At 45.9% G+C, this 12,788-nt stretch overlaps 1 long non-coding RNA gene across 2 annotated transcripts; it reads left to right on the top strand.

Moving 5' to 3' along the window:
* The first annotated feature begins 4,352 nt into the window (after window positions 1–4,352).
* LOC108585342 lies at window positions 4,353–10,637 on the top strand. 2 transcript variants are annotated; one of them, XR_001901501.3, is made up of 3 exons: window positions 4,353–5,255; window positions 6,393–6,549; window positions 10,589–10,637. It is a non-coding gene; the product is annotated as an uncharacterized LOC108585342 (long non-coding RNA). The 2 variants fall into 2 exon arrangements; XR_001901503.3 differs by lacking the exon at window positions 4,353–5,255 and adding an exon at window positions 5,268–5,893.
* Window positions 10,638–12,788: the final 2,151 nt, after the last annotated feature.

Below are 12,788 nucleotides of genomic sequence, written 5' to 3' on the forward strand. Positions count from 1 at the left end.
TCATTCACTGCAAGGGCCATCAAAAGGCATCAGATCCCATCGCTTACGGCAACGTTTATGCTGATAAGGTAGCTAAAAAAGCAGCTAGTGTTCCGACTTCTATCCCTCACGCAGTTTTTCTCCTTCTCATCTGGCCACTCCCACCTACTCCGCCACTGAAACTTCCACCTATCAATCTCTTCCCGCACAAGACAAATGGTTCTTGGACAAAGGAAAATATCTCCTTCCAGCCTCACAAGCCCATTCTATAATATCATCATTTCGTAACCTCTTCCATGTAGGTTACAAGCCGCTAGCCTGCCTCTCAGAACCTCTCATTTCCTTTCCATCGTGGAAATCTATCCTTAAGGAAATCACTTCTCAGTGTTCCATCTGCTATTCTACTCCTCAGGGATTGTTCAGGCCCCCTCCCTTCCCTACACATCAAGCTCAGGGATTTGCCCCCGCCCAGGACTGGCAAATTGACTTTACTCACATGCCTCAAGTTAGAAAACTGAAATACCTCTTGGTCTGGGTAGTCACTTTCACTGGAAGGTAGAGGCCTTTCCCACAGGGTCTGAGAAGGCCACCACGATCATTTCTTCCCTTTTGTCAGACATAATTCCTCGGTTTGGACTTCCCACCTCTATACAGTCCGATAACATACCGGGCTTTATTAGTCAAAACACCCAAGCAGTTTCTCAGGCTCTTCGTATTCAGTGGAACCTTCATACCTCTTACCGTTCTCAATCTTCAGGAAAGGTAGAACGGACTAATGGTCTTTTAAAAACACACTTCACCAAGCTCAGCCTCCTACTTAAAAAGGAGGGTCAAGGATAGAGCCCAAAAACTCACCAACCAAGCAAGTAATTACGCTGAACCCCCTTGGGCACTCTGTAATTGGATGCCCTGGGTCCTCCCAATTCTTAGTCGTTTAATACCTGTTTTTCCCTTCTCTTATTTGGACCTTGTGTCTTCTGTTTAGTTTCTCAATTCATCCAAAACCGTATCCGGGCCATCACCAATCATTCTATACAACAAATGTTTCTTCTAACCCACAGTATCACCCCTTACCACAAAATGCTTCAGCTTAATCTCTCCCACTCTAGGTTCCCACATTGCCCCTAATCCCGCTCGAAGCAGCCCTGAGAAACATCGCCCATTATCTCTCCATATCACCCCCCAAAATTTTCACTGCCCCAACACTTTACCATTATTTCATTTTATTTTTCTTATTAATATAAGAAGACAGGAATGTCAGGCCTCTGAGCCCAAGCCAAGCCATCATATCCCCTGTGACCTGCATGTACACATCCAGATGGCCCGAAGTAACTGAAGATCCACAAAAGAAGTGAAAATAGCCTTAACTGATGACATTCCACCATTGTGATTTGTTTCTGCCCCACCCTAAGTGATCAATGTACTTTGTAGTCTCCCCCACCCTTAAGAAGCTTCTTTGTAATTCTCCCCACCCTTAAGAAGGTTCTTTGTAATTCTACCCACCTTTGAGAATGTACTTTGTGAGATCCACCCCTTGCCTGCAAAACATTGCTCCTAACTCCGTCGCCTGTCCCAAACCTGTAAGAACTAATGATAATCCCACCACCCTTTGCTGACTCTCTTTTCGGACTCAGCTCACCTGCACCTAGGTAAAACAAATAGCCTTGTTGCCCACACAAAGGCTGTTTGTTGGTCTCTTCACATGGACACACATTACAGGTGTGTGTCTGGTGCCATGGTGGACACACCCCTCGGACCCTGCCACCCTGGCACAGGGGGTGCTCTGGGAGACACAGGCTGGAATTGGACTGCATTGCAGCCAGGTGGCCTTGAAGACCCAGAAGGGTGCCTCCTTGGGCAAACTTAATGCTCCCCCTAAAGGGGTCCTTTGAAGAGCCGCGTGGCTTTCACACAAAGGGTGTGGGGCTTAATTCCAAAACGTGGGCTTGGGTATTACGGAATAAAAGCAAAAGAGGGCACAAGATATGCATTTTCATTATGTCTACTTAGTGAAGGGTGGGCAGACATTTTCATTATTTTTGGGTTTTTTGTTTGTTTGTTTTTGAGACAGAGTCTTGCTCTGTCACCCAGGCTGGACTGCAGTGGCGAGATCTCGGCTCACTGCAACCTGCGCCTCCTGGGTTCAAGCGATTCTCCTGTGTCAGCCTCCCAAGTAGCTAGGATTACAGGTGACCATCACCATGCCTGGCTAATTTTTGTATTTTTAGTATAGACAGGATCTCACCACGTTGGCCAGGCTGGTCACAAACTCCTGACCTCAAGTGATCCACCTGCCTCAGCCTCCCAAAGTGCTGGGATTACAGGCATGAGCAATGCGCCCGGCCCATTTTCATTATTTTTAAACAAAGGCGAGCAATTCACTTTCTCAGTGCCCACCTGAAGTAGAGAACCCCAACCTCTTACCATGAAAACAGATAATCTGTTCACTGAGCCCCAACGATAAAGCAGCCAGGGTTGAGTGACGGGCTATTGCAGCCTTCCTGTCTGACTCCTCCCACCTAATCATTCCTTCAATACACATACTCCTTTCTTTCCCAAGTCCATTACCTCTTCCAAAAGCAATGTAAGATCCGCCCAAGAACAGAGGGAAGTTCTTTTCCTTCCCGTTACCTAAGCAACCTGAGGGCAAAGTTCTTTAGATTACGGGCAGTGCTATTCTTTGGGTAACTTGATCTCTGCTTATCAGCTTTAATAACTTTATTACACAAAATACCCAGCCTTGATGAAGTAACGAGGACTCACTAACTGTGGTGTAACTAATTGTTTCATTCATTCTACAAACTTTTTTTTTTTGAGACGGAGTCTCACTCTGTCACACAGGCTGGAGTGCAGTGGTGTGATCTCAGCTTACTGCACCCTCTACCTCCTGGGTTCAAGCGATTCTCTTGCCTCAGCCTCTTGAGTAGCTGGGGTTACAGGCACGTGCCATCACACCTGGCTATTTTTTGTGTCTTTAGTACAGACAAGGTTTCACCATGTTGGTCAGGCTGGTCTCAAACTCCTGACCTCGTGATCTGCCCACCTTGGCCTCACAAAGTGCTGGGATTGCAAGCATGAGCCACCGCGCCCAGCCTCGTTCTACAAACTTTTATTCTGCACTCTCTATAGGCTGGGAGCTACACTAGGGACTGGGGACATGAAGACAGGCAACACGGTCCCTAGGTTCAAGATGGCAGACAGATGTGCAAACAAGTGAAATATGATGTGATATTTGCTTTAATGGTGCTAAGGATAAAAGGATAAGTGATAAGAAAAAGTGGCAACAATACATCTGACTGGGAGAATCAAGAAGGGTATCATACAGTCCCTAACACTTGAGCTGAGAATGAGAAAGAGCATGAGCTGGCCAGGTGACACAGGAGCATATTCCTACCTAGGAGACTGGGAAATGGGCCAAAATACATATGTTTAAGGAAACAAATAGCTTACTATATAATTAAATATGAGGCAGTTTAGACTGGGCACTTATGGATAAGTCACACGTATAAGTTTTATTTCATCTTACAGGCAGTGGAGAGCCTCTGGAGGATTCTGAGCTTCGTGGTCTCATCATCAGAGTTATATATGGCAGCCCTCCCAACCTTTTTGGCACCAGGGACGGGTTTTGTGGGAGACTATTTTTCCATGGACGGGAGAGGATGGTTTTGGGATGATTCAAGCACATTACACTTATTGTGCACTTTATTTTCAGTGGGGGCCCTGAGCTTGTTTTCCTGCAACTATATGGTCCCATCTGGGGGTGATGAAGACAATGGCAGATTACCAGACATTAGATTCTCATGAGGAGTGCGCAACCTAGATCCCTGGTGTGCGCAGTTCACAGTAGGGTTTGTGGTCCTGTAAGAATCTAATGCTGCCTGATCTAGAGGCGGAGCTCTCTAGTGGTAATGCAAGCAATGGGGGCAGCTGCAAATACAGATACAGCTTCACTAGCTCACCCGCTGGTGGCTCATCTCTTGCTGTGTGTCCTGGTTCCTAACACGGTACAGACCAGTCCAGTCTGTGGCCTGGGGGTTGGGGACTCCTGGTGTATGGAAAAGACGACTCTGCAGCAACGTGGACAAATAGGGTGAGGGTGAGCTGTCAGGGGAGACAGGCACAGATGGCAGAGCTATTTAAAAAGGAGGATAGATGACCGGGCACACTGGCTCATGCCTATAATCCCAGCATTTTGGGAGGCAGAGGTGGACATGTCACTAGGTCAGGAGTTCAGGACCAGCCTGGCCAACACGGCAAAACTCCATCTCTGCTAAAAATACAAAAATTAGCTGGGCGTGGTGGCACGCGTCTGTAATCCAGTTACTCAGGAGGCTGAGGCAGGAGAATCACTTGAACCCAGGGGGCGGAGGTTGCAGTGAGCTGAGATGGTGCCATCGCACTCTAGCCTGGGCAACAGAGAAAGACTCTGACTGAAAAAAAAGGAGGATAGACAGGGTTTGGGGATTGGTGGATGGGTAGATAAGGAAGGAGGAGTCTAGCATGACTCTCAGACTGCTGACTTGGACCAGCAGAGGAATGGCTGTGACAATAAATAAGATTGAGAAAACAGGAAGGTGAGCAAATTTAGAGGAGAAAATGCATTTCCTTTTTGGCATGGTGTGGAAGGCTTGGGAGAGAGGTCTAGGCACCAGATGTTAACGTGAGGTGAAATGGATATAGCTGAAGTCATGGGTGTGGTGAGGTTTTGCAGGGAGAGCAGGGACCCCCAGGAAGGCCAGTGCATAAGGGAGAATAGGGAAAAAAATAACCAGAAAGAGACAAGGAGAGGCCAGAGAGGTGTGCAAAGAACCAGGGAAGAGAGTTATTAACAACAAACAAAAGAGGGGAGAGTTTTAGAGAAGGAGCTGAGCAGTTTGGGGCTCCAGGTGGGGCAGGAGTGGGTGGCCACGGTTGAGCCGCAGTGGCCTTCCAATTGGGTTGGATAGGATCTGATGGTCAGATTGGTCAGTCCTCTCCGGGACACTGAAGGCTGCAGAGGCGTGACTGGATGCTGGTGGAGGGATGGACCGCGGGGAAGCTGAGTCAGATGCTAAAATCCTCCCAGCATGCGCCTGAAGTGACCAAGGGAAACGAAGGCGGAGGTTGCTGTTGCCTGGTGGCCTGGGAAGGGCCCAGAGCCAGGGAGCTCTACCTGCGCCTCCCCAGCCCGGAGAGGGAGGAGAGAACGCGCGACCTCAGCACAGAGCACTGTAGGGGAGGCGGGGCTCAGAGATGGCGCCGCGCTCCGCTCCCGGATGAACAAAGCAAGCCACAGGGTGAGTCGCAGGGCGCGGTGTGGGATGAGTCACCCAGAGGGAGGCACGGACTCCGGGAAGAAGGGGGAGCCGAGCGGGGAGAGACTTGCATCGGGGATGTGAGCTGAACTACACCCAGACAAAAGCGGTTTGGGGATTCTGAAAGCAACAGGCACCGCCCGCGCTGCCAAGCGGCTCCTTCCTGCGCGGAGTGGGAGACCCCAGGCCAACCCCAACCCCCGGCCCGCCCGGGGTGACGGGGGCTGCGGGAGCTGCGGGGCGCTCCGCCGTGGAGGATCGTTCCAGGGTCCCTCGGCCGCCGCCCACTCCTGGGGTCGTTCCTTCCTCCCAGCTGCGCCCGGAGCACCTGCTGCCTGGCAAGGGCCCGCCCCTCAGCGCCCGGCCCTCTGCAGCGGAGCGCGCCTGGGTGCCCTGGGACGGGCCAGCAGCCCGCGGTCGGCGCCGCACTGCCCCCCGGTGGCGGAGCGCTCCCTCCACCCGGCTCGCCACGCCTGGGAGGACGCAGCTGGAGCCTGCGCGCTCTCAGGATGGGGCCTTGGGGGATGAGGCTGGGGCCTGCGGGAAAACGGGCTGGGGCGAGAAGAGTCGCAGGACTTCTTGCCACAGAATGTTTCGATGCTGTTTTTAAATCCGCAAAGGTAAGCCTTTCCACTTGAAGTCCAAGCTCAGCCCAGAGGACTGTTCTATAATGCATACACTTTAGTTTAAAAATGTTACAAATGTAACATGTGTTCTTGTAACAAACTCAAGCAATCCAGAATTATAGAAAGTAAAGAATGAAACAGACTTCTGCGTTGTCCCCCAGACGTCTTTGCATATATTAAGATATGTATATATGGAAATGTTACTGGGAGTCCCGGTTATCCCAAAAGGGGGTCTGTGTGTGGTGAGGCCAATACACGAAACCGAAAGTGAGTAGCAAGCAGTGCAGGCTTTATTCAATGGCTGTGGAACTAGACGATCTGAAATCAGCTTAGCTTGTGAGAGCTGGGAAGTTAAAGGCGTAAGGTGCCTTAAATGAAGGGGCGGGGCATTAAGAGCAAGGGGGGGAATAGTCATGCTTTTCTTGAGAAAGGACGGAGATTTTCCTGGAATCAAGGAACCCCTTTTTTTCTGTCCCTTCTTGGTCTCTTCCAGCCGTTGTCATGGCGACTGTCAACTGTCATGGCGCTGGTGGGAGTGTCACTTAGCGTGAAAACAGGATGATAATGAAGCCAGAGGTTCTTCAGAGGTGCCATGTTGGATTTCGCCAGCTTCAGCTGGTTTCGTCCTAAGAAGGGACTTCAGAACCCAGGTATTCTTTTTCCTGAAAATAAGCAGAGTTAAAGCTGAGTAGGGATTTAGCTCTGTCACATTTCTTATTGCATGGGGCAACGAAAGCAGGGTCGGTCCAGCGAAATCAGCAGGCACTACGATGGGTAACACACCCAGCTACATTTATGCAGCATTTTTACAAAAATGAAACCATGCTACCTGTAAAGGAAGATATGCTAACAAACAACAAAACTAGCAGGAACCAAGATTCCTGCTGACACTACCCTTAAAGAGTTTTAATTTTCCCTGACAACAAATGAGGTTAACAGAGCATAATTATCATCTACCGTGACCCTTTCAAAAAGACAGGCTGTATATATTTGCACTAAGGGAAGAAATCGTGTAATCGTGTAATTTCCCCCACTTAAAGCTTCTTTATTTAAAAAGCTTCACCCACATACGCATGCATGTGTCTTCAAGGTGACCACAATTTATTTCGCAGTCATTCTTTGCACCAGTTCCCAGTTTTCTCACTAGCTTGCCAGCTCCATGACTCAAGGAGACCAGGGAATGAGAGTTTGTTTTTGCTGAGAAGTGAGTCCTTTATGCCCCAAATAGTGACTGACACAGAGAAGGTGCTCAGTAAACACTTTTTTTTTTTTTTTTTTTTGAGACGGAGTCTCGCTCTGTCGCCCAGGCTGGGGTGCAGTGGCCGGATCTCAGCTCACTGCAAGCTCCGCCTCCCAGGTTTACGCCATTCTCCTGACTCAGCCTCCCGAGTGGCTGGGACTACAGGCGCCCGCCACCTCGCCCGGCTAGTGTTTTTTTTTTTTTTTTTTTTTTTTTTGTATTTTTAGTAGAGACGGGGTTTCACCGTGTTAGCCAGGATGGTCTCGATCTCCTGACCTCGTGATCCGCCCGACTCAGCCTCCCAAAGTGCTGGGATTACAGGCTTGAGCTACCGTGCCCGGCCAGTAAACACTTTTTAAGGGAATGCCTGCCTGACTGAATCTTAATGATCTGAGGCTTCTAGGTTAATCTTTTTCCCTTTACTGTTTGTTTAAAATAGATTATGTTTAAGACCTTCTAACTGGTCAGCCTCCAAGATAGTATTGTGCTGGGCTCGCTTTATTCTGATTTGGTTTCCATGATCCCAGTTCACTTGTCACCCGCTTCTCTTTTTGAATCCACAGTGATACACAACTTTTAATTTGTTAGAACACAAACATAAGGAATTTTTTTCCATTGTAATGTGACATATGACAGAGGCAAAATGTTTCTTAAAGACATAAAATAATTAAAATAATTACATAAATTGTAATAAAATAGTTATTACGATGTTCTATATTTGGTATTAAGGCATAGAACCGTTGTTTAATCCTAACCTAGGCTGGGCGTGGTGGCTCACTCCTGTAATCCCAGCACTTTGGGAGGCTGAGGCTGGCGGATCACTTGAGGCCAGGAGTTGAAGACCAGCCTGGCCAACATGATGAAACCCTGTCTCTACTAAAAATATAATAAAAAATTTAGCCGGGTATGGTGGTGCTCACCTGTAGTCCCAGCTACTCAGGAAGCTGAGGCACTAGAATCGCTTGAGCCCGGGATGCAGAGGTTGCAGTGAGCTGAGATGCAGCGCTCCTGCACTCCAACCTGGGCAACAGAATGAGACCCTCTCTCAAAATAAATTAAACAAATAAATAAAATCCTAAACTGTAGGACTAATATTTGATTCAGAAAAGAGATTTTATTGTACTGATTTATACACTGTTCGTGTCAGATCCAATCTTTCTTTTTTTTTTTTTTTTTTTTTTTTTTTTTTTTTTGAGACGGAGTCTCCCGCTGTGTCACCCAGGCTGGAGTGCAGTGGCACGATCTCGGCTCACTGCAAGCTCCGCCTCCCAGGTTCAGGCCATTCTCCTGCCTCAGCCTCTGAGTAGCTGGGACTACAGGCGCCCGCCACCACGCCCGGCTAGTTTTTTGTATTTTTAGTAGAGACGGGGTTTCACCGTGTTAGCCAGGATGGTCTCGATCTCCTGACCTCGTGATCCGCCCGCCTCGGCCTCCCAAAGTGCTGGGATTACAGGCTTGAGCCACCGCGCCCGGCCCCAATCTTTCTTTTTATTAGATGAAACTGGAAAAGCAACTTAGAATAATTCAATCAGTCTAAAAGAATAACAGCTGGTGAGATGCAGTCAATAAGCAGTTTTGTGTTTGTATTTTTATAAGAAATTAGAAAAACATGATTTTGGGGGAGATCTTCTCATAGTTAACAGCATATGTAAGTTAGAAATGTACTCTGCTAGCTCACAAGGTATTTTAAAGCAGGGATTTTAGTGTCACTAAACTTTTATTTATAATAGTTATTATTATTATTATTATTATTTTGAGACGGAGTCTCTGTTGTCCAGGCTGGAGTGCAGTGGCACAATCTTGGCTCACTGCAAGCTCTGCCTCCTGGGTTCACGCCATTCTCCTGCCTCAGCCTCCCGAGCAGCTGGGACTACAGGCGCCTGCCACTATGCCCAGCTAATGTTTTATATTTTTAGTAGAGACGGGGTTTCACCGCCAGGATGGTCTTGATCTCCTGACCTTGTGATCCGCACGCCTCGGCCTCCCAAAGTGCTGGGATTACAGGCGTGAGCCACCGTGCCCAGCCCTATAATAGTTATTTTTAATACAATTTTTTTTTTTACTTTGGAATAACTTTAGATTCACAGAAAAGTTGGATAATACAGGTAGTTACCATATACCCCTAACGCAGTTTCCCCTAATGGTAACATATTACCATGGTAGTGTTGTGAATTCTTATGTCAGGTTGCCTCCCCATCCATTTTGAATATACATTGGACTTTCCCATCCCAAAATCAAGGCTCAATCACCCTGGACAAAGTTGCTGGTTCTCCACCTTCTCCTAGTTCTTTTACGTGGTAGATCCAGATATCTACCTCATACAACTACCTCCTGTTGACCACTTCCCTATGGCACAGCTGCATACAACCTATTGACCACACTGACCCTCACACCCCACGTAGAATGTGCAGATATGACAGAGGGCCCACAACTCAGTCACTGTGCAGCCTCCTGGAACTCACGCCTGCTTGCTGTAAACCACCAAATAAAACTCCCCATGGGAAACCTGTTGGGATAACACCCTGGACCCAATAAAAATGTTGGCCCATGGGTTGCTCTCTTGGTCTCTCTGCCCGCACTCCCTGATTTACGTGAATGTGGCCTCCAAGTATGCCATGTACCCCAGGACCTGTGAGTAATAAACTGTTTCTATCCTGTGTGTCTCCTAATCATTGTGGGGGTGCTCCGCATCTTAAAGATCTTAAAGTAAAATAGATACATTTGTGGAAACTAAGATCCCAACACTGGTACATTACTATTAACTCCAGGCTTCATTTGGGTTTCACAGTTTTTTCATTAATATCAGCCTAAGTATTTTAAAAATAGTCAGCAGAAAAGAGGGATTTAATTTTACCATAGTAATTTATGAACAAACAGATAATATTCTTGAGAAACTTCTTATTTATCAATAACACCTTTAATTATATCAATATGCCTGAGAAATCAGGCCTTGGTAAAAAATTTTCTTTACTAAGTAATGCATGCGAAATGTAATAACTGACAATGACAATACAGTGTCCAGGTAACTCAAGAATTATAAGTCATTCAATTGAATAACATAGTGTTTTTGAAATGTAAAAGATAAATATAAATAAAAGTCACATTAAGACAAAATTTATTTGTGATAAAAGTAAAATTTGTTATTCTCTCTAGCTGTATAGATAAGACAGGATCTCTATAGTGCATTGTTTCAAGACTTACTAAGAAAACCAGTAGATCTGTTTTTTTTTTTTTTTTTTTTTTTTAATGCCACTTTGGCTTCAAAGCACTTGCTTTGGCCACTTTAAGAGTTTTCTAGACCTAAGTATTGGCTGTTAATGACATATTTCTAAATTATATACATCAATAATATGACAATAGCTTCAGGTCAGGAACTACTGTGATTTAGATGTTTGTTCCTTCCAAACCTCATGTTGAAATTTGTTTCATCTTTTTTCTTGTTTTCATAGAGACAGGGCCTTGCTCTGTTACCCAGGCTGGAGTGCTGTGGTGTGATCATGACTCACTGTAGCCTTGAACTCCTGGGCTCAAGCAATCCTCCCACCTAAGCCTCCGGAGTAGCTGGGACTACAGGTGAGCACCACCAAGCCTGACCTCAAGTTGAAATTTGATCACCAGTGTTGGAGTGGGGCTTAATGGGAGGTGAGTAGGTTGCAGGGCCAGATCCTTGTGAATAAATGGATGCCCTCCCTCAGGGGTGAGTGAGTTCTTCCAGAGCTGGTTGTTAGAAACAATCCTGGACTTCCGTCCTTTCTCTCTTGCTTACTCTCTTGCCATGTAATCTCTGCACACTCCAGTTCTCCTTCGCCTTTCACCATGAGTAGGGCATCTGCATCTGAGGCCCTTACCAGACGCAGATGCCCAACCTTGAACGTTCCAACCATTCAGAGCCATTAGCCAAATAAACCTTTTTTCTTTATAAATTACTCAGGCTCAGGTATTCCTTTATAGCAACACAAAACAGACTAAGACAGGTACCTACCCTCCTTAGAAGAAGGCCTTGTGTTATAAGGGTATGGAGTCTAAGATTTTAGTGTCTACACTCCTTACATTTTCCATTTTCTCCATTTTCTTTTTTTTTTTTTTTTTGAGACAGAGTCTCACTCTGTCGCCCAGGCTGGAGTGCAGTGGCACAATCTCGGCTCACTTCAAGCTCCGCCTCCCGGGTTCATGCCATTCTCCTGCCTCAGCCTCCCCAGTAGCTGGGACTACAGGCGCCCAACACAACGCCTGACTAATTTTTTTTGTATTTTTAGTAGAGACGGGGTTTCACTGTGCTGGCCAGGATGGTCTCGATCTCCTGACCGCGTGATTCGCCCGCCTTGGCCTCCCAAAGTGCTGGAATTACAAGTGTGAGCCACCGCGCCTGGCCATTCTCTCCATATTCCCAAGTCCTATGATACAGTCGAAAATTCTACACACTAGTAAAGCCATAGGAACTTGTAAGCGTCAAGCACATATGAAAATCAGACAACGTGCAAAGAAAAACAGGCTCTGTGTTGCATGAGAACGAGAAACTAATGTTCAGTTTAGGCATATGAATTGTTCAGAAACATGGTCTGATCAAAGTTACGTCAGCCTTAACAGTGATCTGACTGATAAACAACTAATACTTGAAGGATGGTACTGATATGGACTATTTCACCTGCAGATTGTTTACTTGATAACTTTTTTTTAAGTTCTGCAAGGCGGTTTAACATCCAAAAATATGTAGTCAATCCTGGGTATTCATGGAGGACTGGGACCAGGACCCCTCACATACATCAAAATCCACAGATGCTCAAATCCCTGATATAAATGGCATAGTATTGACACATAACCTTTGCACATCCTCCCATATACTGTAAATAATCTCTAGATTCCATTGTAATCTCATACATCTAATACAATGTAAATGCTATATAAATAGTTGGTACACTGTATTTTTTTATTTGTATTTTTCTATTGTTGTTTTGCTTTTTTTTTTTCAAATATATTCCATTGGAGGTTGGTTGAATCAACAGAAATCAGCAGATATGGAACACACAAATATAGGAGGACAACTATATCTAAATCTAGATTAATGTAAATGCTGAGAAAATATTTTTTCTCCATTTAGGTAGGTCTTACCAGAGGGGAAACTAGACTCACTCAAAGATTGCTTTGATCAATCCACACACAGTTCGGTGACAGACAGGGTGTCAGTATCTGTTATATGTGTCACCACCCCATGCTAGAGGTGTCAACAGATTATGTAACCTTTCTGAGGACTCACAATATAATAATTGATAATAATATTGATTACATATAGATAGACTTGCTTGACACAGGATTGCCATAGACCTTCAATTTGTAAAAAAATGCAACATCTTTGGAAGTACTATAAAGAGAAGTAGAATAAGGCAGATATGCCTGTATAAGACAAAGGGAGAATCTTGAAAGCCGCAAGAGATGTACAAGGGATCCTCAATAAATCCATACCTCTGTGGCCAATGAATTTTTGACAAGAGTGCCAAGTCCATTCATTGATGAAATAATAGTTTCTTTAATATACGCTGTGAGAGGAATGGATTTCCACATGCAAGGCTGAAGTTGGGCTCTACTTCACAGCATATGTGAAAAATAATTCACAACCTAAATATAACAACTAAAGTCATATAGAGGAAAACG

The sequence above is a fragment of the Papio anubis genome, chromosome 6 (genome assembly GCF_008728515.1).
Source record: "Papio anubis isolate 15944 chromosome 6, Panubis1.0, whole genome shotgun sequence".
Classification (NCBI taxonomy): domain Eukaryota; kingdom Metazoa; phylum Chordata; class Mammalia; order Primates; family Cercopithecidae; genus Papio; species Papio anubis.